The following is a 19,859-nucleotide window of genomic DNA, read 5'->3' as shown; positions in this document are numbered from 1 at the left end:
CTCTATCAGAAAGCCCACTCTGCAAAGGCCCCTTGTTCGTCTCACAGGCTGCTACCACCATGGTCCACAAAAAGCTAATTCTCCAACTTCAGCAGCCTACCAACCCTACTCTATACTCTCCAATTCACAACTCCAGCTTCACCCTAACTCCAAGGTAGCCAACACTACTCACCGAGACATTCCTGCGACAAGTTCCCTACCTGAGAACCACTCAACTCCAGAATGCTGGGCCCTGGAGAATCCAGCCCTTTGCTCAACTCCCCTGTGCCCAGCTGAGCTCCTGCCTTTCCAGGAACTAATCACCGATTACCTCAGAGAAGCTAAATACTCAATACTCTTTCTCCCCAGTCTGATCCCAGTCTGCCAAGTTCACGGACCTGGGGGCGTGGAGGGGTTGGGGAGGAGGGCAGGGAGAGACGCATCTCGATTCGCCTTAGGGACCAGGCACATCAAGGCCCCTAGAATTCCAAACGCATCCTCCCCCCAATCCACCCGCTATGGCCAGCCTCCAGGGCGTCTGCATCAGGCGCTAAGAGCGCACGCCTCTAGAGTTAAGTCTCCGTGCCCCTATAACTCCCTTTCCCGGCTACAAAAATTCTAAATACCAAGCCAACACGGCCCCGGGTGGAGGCGAAGACCCCCGCCAAGCCTCCGGCCACTGGAGTTCCCTAGGTCGGATCCAGCGCCCCAAGGCCTGGGCTGCCGGCACCCGCTTGCTGACCCAGGCCGCTGAGCGCCAGGGGCCCGGGCCGCGTCTCCACTCCGCCCCCATTGTTGCGGGTCCCGGCGGCCCGAGCAGGGAGCCGGGGGCCGGCACCCGCACTCACCTCCCGCGCCGCGGCTCCGGGCCGCGCCGGGCCGGGCAGGGCCGAGTGGCCGAGCGTTCCTCTGCGCCCGCCTTGGCAGTGCCTGCGGCAGCGGCGTCTGGGGTGGAGGGAAGCAGCCGGCCAGGCCCGGGCGCCGCGGGCTGGCTCCGGCTGAGCGTCGGTCTTCTCCTGCGGCGGCGCTCGCAGCCTCCGCTGGCGGTCCGCGCCAGAAAGCGTCCCCCTCTCGGCCCGCGCGCCCGGCCGCCCGGACGGGAACATGCGCCGCCGACAGGAAAGTTCCGCTGAGAGCCTAGCGGAGGCCGCTGTTGACCCGCGCCGGGTGGACAGCGATTCCTCCTCCCTCTACAGAGCCGTCTATGCTACAGATAACTTTTTTCAGGCATGAATGAGGCACGGAAATCTCAGGCCGGAAACCTAGGAATGGTTTTAGTGGTGGGTCCGACAGAATGGGTTTGCACCCCGCTAGCCACCAGAGAGGCACGTTGACCAGTCAGTGCTTCAATTGAGCCTCGGTTCCTCCTCATCCTCACCGGGGGATAACCCTGGAGGCTTGTTAGGATTGGATGAGATGATGGAAGTGCCTGGTGCGGAGATATGGGGCTCAACACTGGGGATCGGTCATTGCTGATGCTGCCAATGATGACTGCTACTACTGCTATCGCCTCCTACAGGGGTTAGGCGCAGCTCTCAGGGACCCCTGAAATTGATGCGCACCATGTAACTCTAGGTTTTACCCCCTCCCGTCCGGTTTCCTGTTAACTGAAACTGGAAAAAAAGTGGAGACAAGAAAGGGCTTTCCTGATCACTGACACTCAGGGGGAAGTTAAGGATGCAGGTTCTCCTCCCTCAAGTTGGGAATTACTGCCATGTGGGCTCCAGTTAACGAGAAGAGTGAACTGTGTCAGCTTTCTTCACTACAGCCCCAGGTTCCCTTCCTCCTCCTCCTCCTTATCCCAAGAAGTGAACATTGACGAGATGATGAAAAAATTCTGAAAGTGGGTTCTGTTTTCCTCATAAAATCAAGAGGATAAAAAAATCGTTTCTCAGACTTCCCTGGTGGCTCAGTGGTTAAGAATCCGCCTGCCAATGCAGGGGACACGGGTTCGATCCCTGTTACGGGAAGATCCCACATGCCTCGGAGCAACTAAGCCTGTGCGCCACAACTACTGAGCCTGCTCTCTAGAGCCCGCGAGCCACAACTACTGAGCCAGCGTGTCACAACTACTGAAGCCCACGTGCCTAGAGCCCGTGCTCCGCAGCAAGAGAAGCTACCACAATGAGAAGCCCGCGCCCCGCAACAAAGAGTAGCGCTACCCCGCTCGCCGCAACTAGAGAAAGCCCGCGGGCAGCAAAGGAGACCCAATGCAGACAAAAATAAGTTAATTAATGAATTTTTAAAATCCTTTCTCCTTCCCACTTCCTTTTTCTTCTGGGCCTTCACACCTCTAGATATCAGTTATTTTTTGGAACAAATTAAGTTATACAAATACAAGTGTGTGTTCCCAAACTATCCATGGGAATTTAGATCTGCAGAAGGTGCTCCAAAAATATCACAGCTTTCACATGTCCTTAGATTTTCCATTCTCACTTAGCCCCTTGGCTTTTGAGACTCAGGAAATTTTACCTTGATACCTTTCTCCCTTGTCTGAAGAGACTTTCCAGAAAAGCTCTGAGATCAGTCACTTGAACCTAAATTAAATTTTGTCACTGTGTCACACATGTATACACATGGATTTCCATTTACATTATCCTCTGGAAGGAAAGGGCTCAGCTGGCTAAAGACATTTCGGTAACCATTTGGAAACAACAGGTTCATAGATAGAAAGCAGCATGCTCAAAACCTCTGGAGGCTCTCTGCTCCCTCAAGTAAGGGAACTTCATCCTATGATCTTAAAGGACAAAGGATGCCTCAAAAGCTGGTTCACTTTTCTCAGAATCCTGAGATCACCTGAGGTCCGACCCCTCCCTGCTCCACATTTTCACCAGTTGGCCTCTTAGCTTGGACTACCCATGTGACACATAAAGCAGATTTGGTCTCAAGTGTCGAAGTAGGTTCAGGTGAGAGTCCTAAAGATGACCAAAGTGAGGAGAAAGAGACCAGTGAAGCTGGGCAGAAACTTGAGAGAGCAGTCTTATTGTTTATCTCCCTCCTCTCTCCCAAAAGACCCAATACACAACTATCAGAGACACCCACACTTATCTGCCTCCTCTGTTACTGAGGTTGAGCAACAAGGGCCAGGGCTGGCTCCCCTGATGATGGAAGCCTCCCAAGATGCCATTGCCCTTCTGTGACATCACTGCTTCCTTGCCCTCTGGGAGCTTCTCTGACAACTTGAATGATGTTATGCCCTCACAATCACCTTTGGGAATCATGCTACCCCCCAATTCACTAGTAGGAAAGTGGGTTATATTAGGGAGGAATCCTTAGAGTGATTTACATGCATAGCTGCCTATTGATGGCTCTGCCTTCAAGTGCGGTTTAAAAATCTGGGGTCTTCCTGCTGGGATTAGAGAAGACTCACCAGTGACTTGTTAATCAGAAACTATAGCTCGGCCTTCTTCATCACTGTGAACCCACACCTGGAAAAACACCCTCTTCCTTTCACCTGTTTAACCTCCTCCTCATTCCATGAAAACCAGCCCAGTCCTTCTTCCACCAGCCACATTTCCAACCCACTCCCACTTCTGGATGTCAAAAAACATGATCACTCTGAACCAGGTTCCAAGGTGACAGGTAGTTGTTTCACTTTCTTTGACAGCCATCCTATTCTTTATTTTTTAATTTTTGGCTGCGTTGCGTCTTTGTTGCTGCGTGCAGGCTTTCTCTAGTTGTTACGAGCAGGGGCTACTCTTCCTTGCGGTGCACGGGCTTCTCATTGCAGTGGCTTCTCTTGTTGTGGAGCACGGGCTCTAGCCATGCGGGCTTCAGTAGTTGTAGTGCACACACTCAGTAGTTGTGACTCGCAGACTCCAGAGCACAGGCTCAGTAGTTGTGGTGCATAGGTTTAGTTGCTCCACAGCATGTGAGATCTTCCCTGACCAGAGCTCAAACCCGTGTCCCCTGCATTGGCAGGCAGATTCGTAACCACTGCACCACCAGGGAAGCCTGGCCATCCTATTCTTGGGATGTTTTTTAAATTTCACCTTGTACACTGCTTCTCTTATACTAGATTACAATCTCTGGGAGGGTTGAAAAAAAAATCCACCCCAGCATCTATTGAAGACCTGACAAAGCTGCTGCATCATAAAATTCCCCATTCAGCAATTACCTATTGGGTACCTACCTTGTACCAGGCACTGTGCTGGATGCTGGGGAATACTAATAAGACGTGCCAAGCATAAATGTAAGCATTTTAGAGCTATTAATGCATTTGATCCTCACATCGACATAATGAGGCATGTGTAAGTGTCACCCCACTTCAAAGATGGAAAAACTGAAGCTGGGACATAACGGGTGGGGTTTGAGTACAGGACACTCTTATAACCATGCACTGAAGTGAAGAACTATACTCAAAGTTGAGCTTGGAGTACTCTGGTCTGTAAAGTGAAACTAATAAAAACCCATCCCATCTGGATGTTCATTCAGACATTTGTTTTCCCCGAACTGTATTTCAGATGCTAATCTAGCACTGAACAAGAGATTACAGGTCTCTGCCCTAAAGTAGCTTACCTTCTAAATAGGGGAGACAAATAGTAAAAAATAATTTCAAATTGTAATAAGTGCTGAAAAGAACATAAAACCAGAGACCTGTATGGGAGAGAGGCTGTCTAGAGAGGGAAGAATTGGGTAAGACCACCCTGATGAGGCGACCTGTGAGCTGAAATCTGAATGCCAAGAATGCTAGAGAGAAGCATGTGAAGACTCAGGGAAGGACAATTCTAGGCAGAAGGACCAGAGCTCAGGAGAAGCATAAGGTTGGGTAAGAACCACCAGATGACTGCTCTGGAGAGTGGAAAAGTAGCCTGTAGCTCTGCTCCCAGATTTCATGGTCTTGAAGGGATCAATTTCAGGGGTGGTCCTGGGAGGGTGTGAAGGATACTGCTGATCAACTTCTAGGGAAGCAGCACAGATTTACTGTAGTACCTGATAAATGACCATGTACATTTGCCAAGACAATAGACAGATGTCATAGAAACAGATGCTTTTAAAAATTTCTACAGAGAATAATTCCATTCTCTCCAAGAAAAAGAAAGACATCCAAACTGAAAAAGAAATAAAATTATTTCTGTTCACAGATGATATGATCTTATATGTAGAAAACTCTAAAGAGTCCACACCAAAAAATTAAAAAAAGTGATAACTAATAAATGAATTCAGCAAAGTTGCAGGATACAAAACCCACACACAAAAATCAGTTATGTATTCATACACTAACACTGAACAATATGAAAAGAAATTAAGAAAACAATTCCACTTACACTAGCATCAAAAAGAATAAAATACTTGGTAATAAACTTAAAGAGAGAAAAAACTAGTACACACACACAAAAAAAAAACTCTAAAGTGTTGCTAAAAGAAATTAAAGATACAAATAAGCAGAAAGTCATTCTGTGCTCATGGATTTTTAGTACTACCCAAAGCAATATACAAATTTAATGCAGTCCCTATCAAATCCCAACATTTTTTGCAGAAATATAAAAATCCATCACAAAGTTTGTACGGAATCTCAAGGGACGCTGTATAGCTAAAACTGTCTTGAAAAAAAAAAACAAAGCTGATTTAAAAACTTACTACACAAAACTACAGTAATCAAAACAGTATGGTACTGGCATAAAGACAGTCATGGAATAGTATAGAGTCCAGAAATAAACTCTCACATATAGTCAAATGATTTTTTAAAATAAATTTATTTATTTATTTATTTTGGGCTGAGTTGGGTCTTTGTTGCTGTGTGCAGGCTTTCTCTAGCTGTGGCGAGTAGGGGCTACTGTTCATTGCTATGGGCAGGCTTCTCATTGCAGTGGCTTCTCTTGTTGTGGAGCATGGGCTCTAGGCTCACGGGTTCAGCAGTTGTGGCTCACGGGCTCTAGAGTGCAGGCTCAGTACTTGTGGCACATGGGCTTTGTTGCTCCATGGCATGTGGGATCTTCCCGGACCAGGGCTCGAACCCATGTTCCCTGTGTTGGCAGGCAGATTCTTAACGACTGTGCGCCCAGGGAAGCCCTAGTCAAATGATTTTTGATAAGGATGCCAAGATCATTCAGTGGGGGAAAGGACAGTCTTTTCAACAAATGATGCTGGGAAAACTGGATATCCACATCCAAAAGAATGAAATTAGACCCTTTCCTTACACTATATACAAAAATTAGCTCAAAGTGGATCAAAGACCTAATGTAAAATCTAAAACTGTAAAACTCTTAGAAGAAAACAAAGGGGAAAAGCTTCATGATTTTGGATTTGGCAATGATTTCTTGGATATGACACCAAAGGCACAGACAACAAAAGAAAAAATAGACAAATTGGACTTCACGAAACACCACTGTACATCAAAAGTCACTATCAACAAAGTGAAAAGGCAACCCACGGAATGGAAGTAATATTTGCAAATCATGTATCTGATAAGGAATTGATATCCAGAATATATAAAGAACTCCTACAATTCAACAACAACAAAAACAAGCAAGGCACTTCAAAAATGGGCAAAGAACTTGAAGAAGATATACAAAGGAGATATACAAATGGTCAATAAGCACATAGAAAGATGCTTAACATCACTAATCATTTGGAAAATGCAAATCAAAACCACAATGATACACCACTTCATACCCATTAGGACAGCTATTATAAAATAATAATGTAAAAAAAAAAAAACCCAGAAAGTTACTAGCGTTAGTGAGGATATGGGGAAATTGGAACCCTTGTGTGTTGCTGACGGGAATGTAAAATGGCACAGCCACAGTGGAAAACTAATGGTTTCTCAAAAAGTTAAACATAGGATTACAAAATGATCCAGAAATTTCACTTCTAGGTATATACCCCAAATAATTGAAACTATGGACTCAAACAGATACTTGTATGCCAGTGTTCATTGTAGCATTATTCACAATAGCCAAAAGGTGGAAAAACCCAAGTGTTCATCAACAGATGAATGGATAAACAAAATGTGTTATATCCATACAGTGAAATGGTATTTACCCATACAAAGGAAAGAAATACTGATACATACTACAACATATTGAAAACAATATGCTAAGCGAAAGAAGCCAGAAACAAAAGGTCACATATTGTATGATTCCATTTATATGAAATATTCAGAACAGGCAAATCCATAGAGACAGAGGGCAGATTGGTGGTTGCCAGGAGCTAAAAGGGGTGGGGGGGAGAACAATGGAGAATAAGTACTTAATGGGTATGAGGTTTCATTTTGGGGTGACGAAAATGTTTTGAAATTAGATATGTGATTTCATAACATTGTGAATGTACTAAATGCCACTGTGTTGTTTATTTTATTGAAATATAGTTGACTACAATGTTGTGTTAATTTCTGCTGTACAGCAAAGTGATTCAGTTATACATATATGTATATATATATGTATATATATATATATATACATATATTCTTTTTAAGTAGTTCACTTAAAATGGTTAATTTTTTGTTACATGAATTTTACCTCAATTTAAAAGAAACTAGGGACTTCTCTGGTGGCGCAGTGGTTAAGAATCCATCTGCCAATTCAGGGGACACGAGTTCGATCCCTGGTCTGGGAAGATCCCACACGCCGCAGAGCAACTAAGCCCATGCGCCACAACTACTGAGCCTGCACTCTAGAGCCCGCTAGACACAGCTACTGAGCCCACGTGCCGCAACTACTGAAGGCCACGTGCCTAGAGCCCGTGCTCTGCAACGAGAGAAGCTACCGCAATGAGAAGTCTGCACACCAGGACTTCCCTGGTGGTGCAGTGGTTAAGAATCCGTCTGCTAATGCAGGGGACACGGGTTCGGGTCCGGGGAAAGGAAGATCCCACATGCCTCGGAGCAACTAAGCCTGTGCACCACAACTACTGAGCCCACGTGCCACAACTACTGAAGCCTGCACGCCTAGAGCCCGTGCTCTGCAACAAGAGAAGCCACCACAATGAGAAGCCCGCGCACCGCATGGAAGAGTTAGCCCCTGCTCGCCACAACTAGAGAAAGCCCGCACACAGCAACGAAGGAAAAATAATGAATAAATTTTTTAAAAACAAGCCCGCACACTGCAACGAAGAGTAGCTCCTGCTCGCCAGAACTAGAGAAAGCTGGCGCGCAGCAATTAAGACCCAACACAGTCAAAAATAAATAAATAAATTTTTAAAAAAAGATTAAAATAAATAAATAAATAAAAGAAACTAAAGCTCAAAGAGGTTGAGTTACATGAGATCTCATAGCTGGTAACTGGTGGAGTTAGAATTTGAACACAGATCTAAGAATATATATATTCACAGATCTAAGAATGTATATATATATATATATATATATATATATATATATATACTCACGTTGCACAGTGAGAAGACAAAGTGTTTACTAATCTATAGGTAAATGACTGTTATGCTGGTGCTTTTCTGAGAGTAGGTTCCAACAAGGGAGAAGGGATGATGCCTTCCAAGTAGTAGGTGATCAATACACATTTTTCTGAATAGGGTGGGAAGAATGGTCCCCACTTACAGACTCCGAGGTCTGTAGAGACCTTGGAAGTATGTGGGAGGGGTTGAAACTTCCTCTAAGCAGTGAGGGGTTCTTCCTTAGGGTTGGTGGTAGGGAGGCAGAGGCAGCTCCTCTCACATTCTGTATGACCTTGGACAAATCACTTAACCTCCCTGAGATGGGTTCTTCATCTGTAAAATGGGAATAACATGCTTGCAATGGTGAGAAAGAAATGAGAAAAATGGCTATAAACAAACTTTCAAAGTGCTAAACGTATGTGCAGGTTTATTTAGTTCAGAGAAATTTTGGCCAACATCTTTGCTGTTTTAAGTCAATTCCACCATCTCCTTCTAGAGGAATTATTAGCTCTTACTTCTACATGAGATCGGCTGGGATTCCCCAGACTCAGCTGCACTTTTGCAATTATCTTGGTGATAGCACCTACCTCATGCTTATTGGAATTGTGTTTGACTCTTCCAGATGGGACCAGATTGGTCCATCTCAGTAGCCTCAAAGTCTGGTACAGGAGTGGGTTCCATGAACATGTATTGAACAGAATATTAAGAGTTGTCCACAGCCCCCATTTGCCATGAGGGGATTCAGTTTCAATTAAAACAAAACAAAACAAAACAAAACCCTGGGGATTTGTTATAGAAAGATGAAAAGCACACAGGCCCTGAGGCTCCTGGAGGATACAGACACACAAACATAATTATAATACTGTCTTTTTTTTTAATTACCATATATATTTTTTAAATTAATTAATTAATTAAGTTTTGGCTGCATTGGGTCTTTGTTGCTGCGCGCGGGCTTGCTCTAGTTGTGGCAAGCGGGGTAGCGCTACTCTTCATTGTGGTGTGCGGGCTTCTCATTGTGGTGGCTTCTCTTGTTGTGGAGCACAGGCTCTAGGCGTGTGGGCTCAGTAGTTGTGGCTCACGGGCTCTAGAGAGCAGGCTCAGTAGTTGTGGCGCACGGGCCTGGTTGCTCCGCGGTATGTGGGATATTCCCAGACCAGGGTTCGAACCCGTGTCCCTTGCATTGGCAGACGGATTCTTAACCACTGCACCACCAGGGAAGCCCTATAGTACACTCTTAACTCCTGTGAGAACCAACTATCAGCAGAGGTTCAAAGGAGGAAACATTTTGTTCGACATTCCAGGAGTCTAATCTCCCCTTCAGCTACTTCTTACACATTTCTAGGCCTAACTCTATTCCCATAACATCACTCAATGTATTGTTCATCACTGGGTGCTCAGTAACATGTGGTTGCACCAATTCAGGCCTCAGGGCCACCATTCCCTCTTGCTCAACCTCTACTCCCAGTTAGTAAACTTACTCTGCTTAAGGCCTGGCCCAAAGTCACCTCTTCTGTGATGCCTCCATGAACCTGAAGGCCAGTCCTTTCTTTGGGCTTTCTTGGCACTTCATTCCACAAATGCTTATTAGGTCATTCTGTTTCAGCCCTGTAGACAGAGTTATACAACTTGACCTCTGTCCTAAGAGCTTGTGCCCACTGGGGGAGGCAGACCAATAGAAGGCAGTTACACCACTGCAAAAGGGAAACACAGGGTAAATACCCTAAGGGTCGCAGGAGACACCTTTGGTGTCTACTAAGCCATTACTCCCCTTTCCAAAACCACCCACCCACTCAGGAATGAGGCTCATAGAGTATGTTTGTACTATGTGTCAATTCCCTAGCAGTAGCTGATTGGCCCAGGGAGAATACCTAATTACAATCGGATTTTATGGCCCCAGAACTTGGAGTCAAGTTTCAAAGATGCAGAGAGCTATGAAGTAAACAGTCAGAGGGCACTGGGCTGAGAGTCCCAAAGGAGAAAGGGAAGAAAGGACCAGGGTTCCCGGCTGTGGAGTCCAAAAAATACCCACCTCCTTTCTCTCCTTACAATCAGGTCCTTGTTTTGCTTAAAGGAGCTTCAGGGGCTTTGGATATCATCACAACAGCCCTAATTCAGACAGGATTGGCCAGGCAGGCTCCCAACCTAGATTGGGGTGAAAGGAGGGAGGGAATAGGCAAGCTAGATCAGGAGCAGAAGTGGGAGTTGGGTGAAAGATGGATAAGAGGATTCTGAGTAGGGGGAACAGGATAGGTAAAGGCCAAGAGGAGGGAAATGCATGAGTAAGATACAAAGAAACAAGGCTAGAAATATGACCAGGGGTAGGGTCACACAGGCTCTTGTAAGTCACATTAAAAGTTTAAGACATGCTTAGGTGGAAGGCTGTGGGCTTCCTGGGAGAGCTAACTCACCCCTGTGTCTTTTCTTTCTCTTGCTCCAAGAAGAGCCCTGTCTGCACTTTGCTACCTCTTGGAGTCTCCAGAGGACACATAGGTGGAGAAGGTTGTGTGAGGAGAGTTATTTGTTTTTTTCTGTGCTTTCCTTCTATCCAGAACTTCTCCTCTTCCTGTGAGGCCACTCTTGGCTGTTCCATGAGCTTTCTCAGAAACAGGCATAAACAGTCTCGAGTCTCTCTTCTGTCCTCCTGGCCGGCCTTTTGTATTCCACCCTTTCTCATGTCTGCACTGCATGGATGAGACCCTGGCTGTTTTTCTGCTCTGTTCTGGCTCTCCATGGAGCTTTGGGCCTGAGCTTTCGTGAGTTCTCTCCCCTCAGTTTCCTCCTGCCACCAGCTCTTTGTGAGTGACCGAAACCGTTTTCTTAAATGTGACTCTCCAAGAGGAGAAACCTCTGGCTTTACCCATATGAAACTTGAAAGCACTTTAAATAAGGTGCCACCCCCAAACTTTAAGGGAGTTAAACTAATTTTTTAAAAAGATTCGATGTCTTGTTCATTCTCCTGATGTAGCTATTGACATACACTTCACACTGGAGTGTCTGAAATTGTGGTGGTCCTAATTTATAGGATTTCTTAATTAAAATGTCTGCTGAATAAATTTGGTTTTTGTTTTGGAAAAAAGAAAAATTTAAGACAACTTACATTTGAAATTGCACCACAGGTGGAGGTTGGGGATCACACCTGGGGGTAACAGAACCTCTACAACGGTCCAAGCAGGAGACGTTGGTGAACTAAACTGAAGAGGGGGGTACAAATGGACAAATGGAGTCAGAGATGTTTAGGAAATGGCATCTCAGGTCTTGGTAACTGAAAATGGGGTTAAGAGAAGGGAGGAGTCAAGGTTGACACCTGCCTACCTGGGGATGCCTTTTATGGAGAGGGGAACTTACCTGAGAAGCAGAGCTAGAGGGGGTGTGGTTGTTTAGAGTCTCATTGCTCAAACCATGACCAGAACAAACAGCCTGGCCTCCCTGGGAGCTTTTGATAAATGCAGATGCTCAGGTCCCAACCCAACCTACCACAATAAAGTTCAAGAGGCTCTCACTGATTCAGTGCCTGATGAGTTGTCAGTGCTGGTCCCTTTGCTTGTCTTATGCCTCGTTCTTTACCCAGTTTAATCTTTCAGGGACCACTGGAATTTTAAGCCCTTCAGCACCAAAATTTGTAAATGGAGTTCCTTGGGTTTCAGGGGTCTGTGAAGACTGAATGTGTATGCAGACTCTGATATGTATGGACAGTTTTCTGGGGAAAGGACCCACAGCAAGGTAAGGACCTAGAAGATAGAGAACAGAAAAATAGAGAAAGTCAATGAAATGAAAAGTTGGTTCTTTGAGAGATCAATAAGACTGACAAACCTTTAGCTAGACTGACCAAGAAAAAAAATATTCTAGTTATTAAAATCAGAAATGAAAGTGGGAGTCTGCTCTGAGGGTTCTGAGCCAACAGCTTCTTTGCGGGAAGAAAAGAAGCCTCGTTTGAGAGAAGATGGAGGGCCGGAACAGCGCCATCTCCGCCAGCGTGTGCAGGGCCCTTTTCATTGGGTACTGCATTTACTTCGACCGCAGGAGACGGAGTGACCCCAACTTCAAGAACAGGCTTCGAGAACGAAGAAAGAAACAGAAGCTTGCCAAAGAGAGAGCTGGACTTTCCAAGTTACCTGACCTTAAAGATGCTGAAGCCGTTCCGAAATTCTTCCTTGAAGAAATACAGCTTTGTGAAGAGCTACTAGCTCAAGGTGAATATGAGAAGAGTGTGGACCATTTGACAAATGCAATTGCTGCGTGTGGACAGCCACAGTAGTTACTGCAAGTGTGGCAGCAAACTCTTCCACCACCAGTGTTCCAGAGGCTTCTGACTAAGCTCCCAACAATTAGTCAGAGAATTGTAAGTGCTCAGAGCTTGGCTGAAGATGATGTGGAATGAGAAACAAATGTCAACATAATAATCTCAATTTAAAAATATTTTTAAAATCTTAACTTGGAAGATGATCAGCTCTGGGGGAGTAAGGGCAAATAAGCTTGTTATGGACTGTCCTCCACTGAAATTTACCAAAGTTAATTTTTACTTTGCGTAGATCCGTTTGTCTGTTTTATTTATTTTTCCCAGTGAAAAGTGTATTTTGATAGAGGTTTTCATTTTATAAATACACTATCAGTTACTGAAATATGGATTTTATTTATTCCTAAAACGTGCAATTAGAATGTACATATAAAACATCACATTACTTACATTAAAAATACCCAGTTGGGCTTCCCTGGTGGCGCAGAGGTTGAGAGTCTGCCTGCTGATGCAGGGGACACGGGTTCGTGCCCTGGTCTGGGAAGATCCCACATGCCGCGGAGCGGCTGGTCCCGTGAGCCATGGCTGCTGAGCCTGTGCGTCCGGAGCCCGTGCTCCGCAACGGGAGAGGCCACAACAGTGAGAGGCCCGCGTACCACACAAAAAACAAAACAAAAAACAAACAAAAAAAATACCCAGTGCTCAGTTTTGAAAGATAGGCCAAAAAAAGTGTAGAAGAACACTGAAGAATGTATTTTTTTTTAAGCTAGTACAGTTCGCTATACATCAGAAGATTGGATGGAAACTTGATTGTGTATTAACTGAGCATTAAAATCTTAAGAGATTCTTTCTTGCCATTTAACATCTTACATATGTATAATGTGCTGCTATGCTATAATAACAACTTCACCCCCACTTTTGAACTGTTTTGTTTAAATCAGTGGGCCTAATGTGTTCCGGATATTTATCTCCTTGTATTTTAGATATGTGTAGTTGCAAATAGCACCAGGAATTAGATCTGTATACATCCTTAATCTAGCTGAGTAAGCTTCGCCCGTTAATGTCTGCCCTCATTTATAAAACGAGGGAATTGTCTGCTAATTCAGCTTCTAATTCCTTTAGTTCTGTTTAGCATTTTCATATCCCTTTTTCTGAGGGATATTATCTGTTTGGGCAACCCGTTGCATTTTTTAATACTCTGAATTTTGCATGCTTGCCTGACTTAGCATTTCTGAATTGATTTTTTTTATTTTTTAAGGTATAACGTGTTGATTTTCACTTAAATCATGGTACTGTCACTACTTTTGTAAATTAATCTGAAATTTAACTTTCAAGGTAACTGGGACAATATGCTTGTAAAAGTGTGTGTTCCCCTTTGCTTTTATCATCAGTGTACCTCCTTAATCCCCTTCCAGCCTGATTCACTTATCTTGTTATGAGAATAAGGTGTAACTTTGTGGCTGAAGACTTGCAAAGAATGAAGATAATTCTCAAAATAGTGACATTATCTGCAGCCACAGATTCAGTATCAGACCCGAGAATAAAGATCTTTGGTACTTAAAAAAGAAAAAAGAAATGAAAGTGGGAATATTACTACCGATTCTATAGAAATAAAAAGGATTGTAAGAGATTACTACGAATAATTATATGCCAACAACTTGGATAACCTAGATGAAATGGATACATTCCTTAGAAACATAAAACCTACCAAGACTAAATAATGAAGAAATAGAAAATCTGAATAGACCTATAACTAGTAAGGAGATTGAATCAGTCATCAAAAATCTCCAGCAAAGAAAAGCCCTGGACCTGATGGTTTCGCTGGTGAATTCTACCAAACATTTAAAGAAGAACTAATACCAATCCTTCTTAAACTTTTCCAAAAAATTGAAGAGGCAGGAACACCTGCTAACTCATTCTATGAGGCCCTGATACAAAAGCCAGATAAAGACACTACAAGAAAACTGCATACCACTATCCCTTATAAACACTGATGTAAAAATCCTCTACAAAATACTATCAAACTAAATTTAGCAGCGTATTGAGAGGATTACACACCACAACCGAGTGCAATTTCTTCCTGGAATGCAAGGATGTTTCATCATTCTAAAATCGATCAATGTAACACTGCACATTAATGGAATGAAGGGGGGAAAGCACATGATCATCTCAATTGATGCAGAAAAGGCATTTGACAAAATTCAACACCTTTTCATGATTAAAATGTTCAACAAACTAGGAACAGATGGAAACTACTTCAACATAATAAAAAACATAAATGAAAAACCCACAGCAAAAATCATACTCAATGGTGAAAATCTGAAAGCTTTTCTTCTAACAACAGAAACAGGTCAATGATGGCTGCTTTTGCCACTTCAGTATTGAAATTGATAACCAGAGCAATTCGGCAAGAAAAATAAATTAAAGGCATCCAGATTGGAAAGGAAGAAGTAAAGTAATCTGTTTGCAGATGGTAGGACCTTATGTGATAAACACTAAAGATTCCACACAAAAAACTGTCAGAACTAATAAATGAATTCAGAAAATTAGATACAAACTCAATACACAACTGTGTACTTCTATATGCTAGCAATGAAATAAACAAGAATAAGAAATGTTGGCAAGGATGTGGAGAAACTGCAATCCTTGTGCACTGTTGGTGGGAATGTAAAATGGTACTGCTACTATGGAACACAGTATAGCAGTTGCTCAAAAAATTAAAAATGGAATTATCATATGATTCAGCAGTTCCACTGCTGAGTATGTACCCAAAAGAAGTAAAAGCAGATATTTACACACCCATGTTCATAGCAGCATTATTTACAATAGATAAAATGTGGAAGCAACCCAAGTATCCATCAACAGCTAGACAGATAAACAAAAAATCGTATTTAGATATACTGGAATACTATTCAACTTTACAAAGGAAGGAAATCCTGACATATGCTACAGCATGAATGAAACTTGAGGACATTATGCTAAGTGAAATAAGCCAGTCACAGAAAGACAAACACTGTATGATTCTACTTTATGAAGTATCTAGTCAAATTCATAGAACAGAAAAGTAGAATGGTGGTTGCCAGGAGGTGGGGGGAGTAGAGAATGGGGAGGTATTGTTTAACAGGTATAGAGTTTCAGTTTTGCAAGATGAAAAGACTTAAGGTTATGGAGACAGATGGTGGTGATGGTTACACGTTATGAATGTATTTAATACCACTTAACTGTACACTTATAATGGTTAAGATGGTCAATTTTATGTTGTGTATACTTTATCACAATTTTAAAATGAAAAAAAAGAGCTAAGATCCACTAGGATCCAGAAAAAAATGTTCCATAGTTGGATGTGGGGCTTACAAACACAACACTGGGGAACTCAATATTGTTTAAGATCAAAGTAACATCTTTTTCCTATAAAAAGCATTCATTTGCTTTGTAAGCATATTTGGGAGTTAAGAAACATAAGTCTGGACTTTCAAGAGCTACATGTCAACTGTCCTGGATTCTCTAACCTCTTAAGCAGCCTTTGGGGGTCCCAGAACATGTTCATTGTAGCCTTTGTCACATTGTAAGGCTTTTTGTGTGGCTGTCTCTCCTAAGAGCCTATGAACATGAGGCAGGACCCTGTTTCCTGCCCAGCACATGATGCTCAATGAATAAATGAAGGAATGAGCAAACGAGTGAGCAGCAGGAGAGAGAGATGCATCTGCAGTTCTAAGGAGGCCGAGGGAAATCAGAGTTTGGGTTCTTCCTGTGGTTCCCTTCATCTATTTCTCTTAACCTCCTTTGCAGCCTATTTCTCATACCACCTGCAGGAGGCCTTCCCAGATTGTGCCCAGCTACCACACTGAAGGTCTGGACCTCCAGGAGAGTTCCTCCTCCTCATCTGCCCTTCACCTGGAGGAGGCAGCAGGCAAGGGCTTCACAAAGGGAGGCATGAGCTGCCTAAAAAGGATGTGGTAGGCCAGGGGGAATCAGGCTTTCTGCTCCAGCACCTCCAACCCCAGGCCCTCTAAGAGGGGGAACTGGCATGCTTCCTCATCCCTCCTCAGGGCAGGTGTCCCAACACCTGGTGGAGGCCACTGGGCTGCTCCAGCCCCTCTGGGAAGAAGATGTTGTTCTCCAAGGTGGCATCTTCGTGAGGCTGCTGAAGGGCACGGTTGAGTGCCACAGGCCAAGAAGTCCCTGGTGTGTTGGCTGAATGCTCACCTCCTGTGTCTCCTTTCCTAATGGATGAGAAAACAGCTCTGTTCTCTTTGTCCTTAGAGCTGAGCAGCCTTGCACTAGTCAACTTCTCTGAGCCATAGTTTACTTATCTGTCAAAATGGAGCATGATGCCTACCTCATAGGACTGATGAGGGAAAGCTTCAAAGGGCTGAGCATAGGACCTTGCACAAAGTAGGTGCTCAGTACCTGTCAGGAGTCTGGACTGAGTGTAAACTTCAGCCCCAACAGAGGTTAGAAACTGTCCCCAGAGGCCTGGCTGTTGCATCACCAGTTAAACCATGTGATTGAGCTAGTGACAAAGGCTTTGGTGCCTCAGCATCCTGAGATAAAGGATGGGAAGGGCCTGTTTCTCCCATCTTCCTCCCATGAGTGGCACCTGAGAGGGAACCACGGGACGGAGATGGCTTTAGAATAAAACACGAAAGCCAACACATATTGAGCAATCACCGGGGTCAGGCTAAGCCCTTTATGTCCATTAGATCATGTAATCCTTGCAAACACCACGAGGAGGGTACTATTCTCTGCATTTGTCAGTCTTACTTTTATTTATTTATGTTTGTTTATAAATAGACTCTTTTTAGAGCTGTTTTAGGTTCATAGCAAAATTGAGCGGAAAGTAGAGTTCCCTAAAACCCCCCTCCCTGCCATCAGCATCCCCCAACACAGAGGTACGTTTTTTCTCAATCAATGAACCTATGTTGACACATCATTGTCACCCAAGGTCCACAGTTTACGTTAGGGTTCACTCTTGGTGCTTGTACATTCTACAGGTTTTGAGAAATGTATAATGACATGCAGAGTTTTACTTTTCAATACCAATTTTATTTTTTATCAAAGTAGTACATGCTCAGTGTAATGCTTTGGCTTCAAAGTCAGAGTACAAAAAAGGCTTATATTGAAAACCAACCATGCCTCTTCCCTGCCCTCTCTGCCCTTCCTAACCCCAGGCCCAGGCTCCAGGGGCAGGGTGGCGTCCTTATATACCCAGGGGGCCACACAGTTGGTACCAAAGTACCAAGAACGTCAAAAGGGACTGGAGACAAACAGCACATTAGGGCCAAGTAGCCAGATAGGCTGAGCACACCCTCTGCCCTAAGAGGATCAACCAGGCATGTCAAATGACATTCTAGAGGTATTTTAAAATCTTTGCTTGCTTCTTCAGAAGCCCCAGTACTCATTTTCAGGGTTTTGCTGGATGAGGGGAGCTAAAGCCACACACAGGAAGGGCACTATGATGCAAAGCTGCCTGGGTGGAGGGAGATTATGGTTCTGGCTGGCTGCATGGCCTGCGAAAATTTCTCCCCTCTGGACTTTGAGGTCTTTGTGTAAAAAACCAAGGGATTGGACAGGTGATCACTAGGGCCCTGCCTGTGCTGACAGATTGAGTTTGGGCTGCTACTGCTGCTAACAGCCCCATCTCTGGAGCTCTTCCTGTGAGCCGGGTGCTTCCTTGCAACCACCCTCAAAACAGGCAATATTGCCTCATTTTACAGATGAGGATTGAGACTCAGAAGGGCTGTCAGGGCCACACAGCTAGAGAGGGGCAGGGTCAAGATTCTAAACCAGAGTGCACACTCTCCTTCCCTGGAGCTGGATCCCTGAGACTTCTGTCCTGTTTTCCCCAAAATAGATGCTCTAGTTTGTGTGTGGCGGGTGGGTGGTTGTGTAGGTAGGTGGGTAAGAGGGGGTCCCATGGCTTCCAGTGACAGCAGGGCCCAGCTTACTTGGCCTCCAGGATTTCAAGCCTCTAGGCCCCACCTCATGGTGAAGACCATTATGCGCACATCCTGTTTAATGCTAATCTCTCCTCCTAGGCCACTGGTTCTCTGCCTTGGCTGTAAATTAATCACCTGGGGAGCTTCGGAAAACAAAGATGGCTGCGCCTCACCTGTCAGAAGAGCACCACAGGTGATTCAAATGTGCAGCCAAGCCTGGGAACCTCACATTAGCCTGTCAGCTTACTGAGGATCCTTGTTCATTCCCTCACCACGGCTCACCTGGCGGTGGGGAGTGTCTGCTCTTTGCCATGCCTCCCCTGCCATAAAGGCAGAGCAGCCTCTGTTCTCAGCTGCAACGTAGCTGCCTTTCTCTGTAACAAGCTCTACAGCATCATTACTCTGCTCTCCTGAATTCATTGTCCTCCTGAAAGTAGCCAAGGCCATGATGCTTCTCAGAGATTCTCCGGAACAAAAGCCCCTGGAATCCAGGCCTGCCCTGGCTTGTGGTGTGGAGAGCCCACCTTGCCTGGGTCCTCTCTGCTCTGCATCTTAGGGGAAAAGAACTGGGGAGGACAGGGTTTGTCCCCCACCCAGGCTGCCCTGGGCCTTTTCTGGCTCCTAGGTGAGGCTATCAGCCTCACAAAACCAAAAATGTTCCGTATTAAAAAAAAGGACAAGGACAATTCTGGAAGCTACAAGGGTCTCAGAAGAGAGTCAAGCAAAGCTGAATGCTACGTGAAGGAAGGGAGTCTCCTGTTTTCTGCCTACTGAACTCAGCTACAGAAAGGTGCCTGATGTGCTCCTGACTTAGGACTCCTATGTGGGCTTCGGGCCACAGAAGCTTAGATGCTGATTTTAGAGCCCGCAAGAGAGAAGCAAAGTTGGCAGCAGAAGATCAGGTGAGAGGTGGGCTTGGGGATGCATTGGCAGTTGTAAATAAGCTGAGTCAGAACCAGGAACTGGAAGTGGTAGTGGGGGAAGGTACTCATGGCAGTGCTCTGAGGGGGCCACTAAACATGGCATTCCTTGGCCTGTTCTCATCCTCCATGAAGCCTGGGCTTTGAAGCCACAAATTCATGGCAGGTCAAACCTGGAAGTGTCTGGAAGCCATGTGGCATGTGGTTTTCAAACTGAGTTTATTGGAACTATAGGGGGTTCTTCAGAATTGGTAGGGACTCTGACACACCATGTCCTGCAACTACCAACATGGCTCTCTTATTTACTTAATGAACAGGTGTACAAGATTTCACTGCGTTAAAATAAAAAGATTCTGTGCTAAAATAATGCTATCAAAAATTGAAAACCATGGATCTAGTAAACTTATGAGGGATGGATGGGGAAACTTACCAGAGTCACCCTCTAGTCACTTACCC

General features: G+C 44.6%; 1 protein-coding gene and 1 pseudogene across 2 annotated transcripts in view; one reads left to right on the top strand and one right to left on the bottom strand.

Annotated features, from left to right (window-relative positions):
- RAD54L2 (RAD54 like 2) overlaps positions 1-929 on the bottom strand; it is an 87,422-nt gene extending 86,493 nt beyond the window's left edge. The window contains exon 1 of the mRNA XM_082664653.1: positions 828-929. The gene's annotated coding sequence lies outside the window, so the exon portion shown is untranslated. The remainder of the gene's footprint in view (positions 1-827) is intronic.
- Positions 930-12,250: 11,321 nt separating this feature from the next.
- Positions 12,251-12,758, top strand: LOC309829040 (mitochondrial import receptor subunit TOM20 homolog; annotated as a pseudogene). Its single transcript has one exon. The product of its transcript is annotated as a mitochondrial import receptor subunit TOM20 homolog (transcript).
- The last annotated feature ends 7,101 nt before the right edge of the window (positions 12,759-19,859 follow it).

Source organism: Grampus griseus (assembly GCF_964374135.1).
Source record: "Grampus griseus genome assembly, chromosome: 10".
Lineage (NCBI taxonomy): Eukaryota > Metazoa > Chordata > Mammalia > Artiodactyla > Delphinidae > Grampus > Grampus griseus.
The sequence above is the reverse complement of the archived record's forward strand: the minus strand, read 5'-3'. Positions and strand labels throughout refer to the sequence as shown.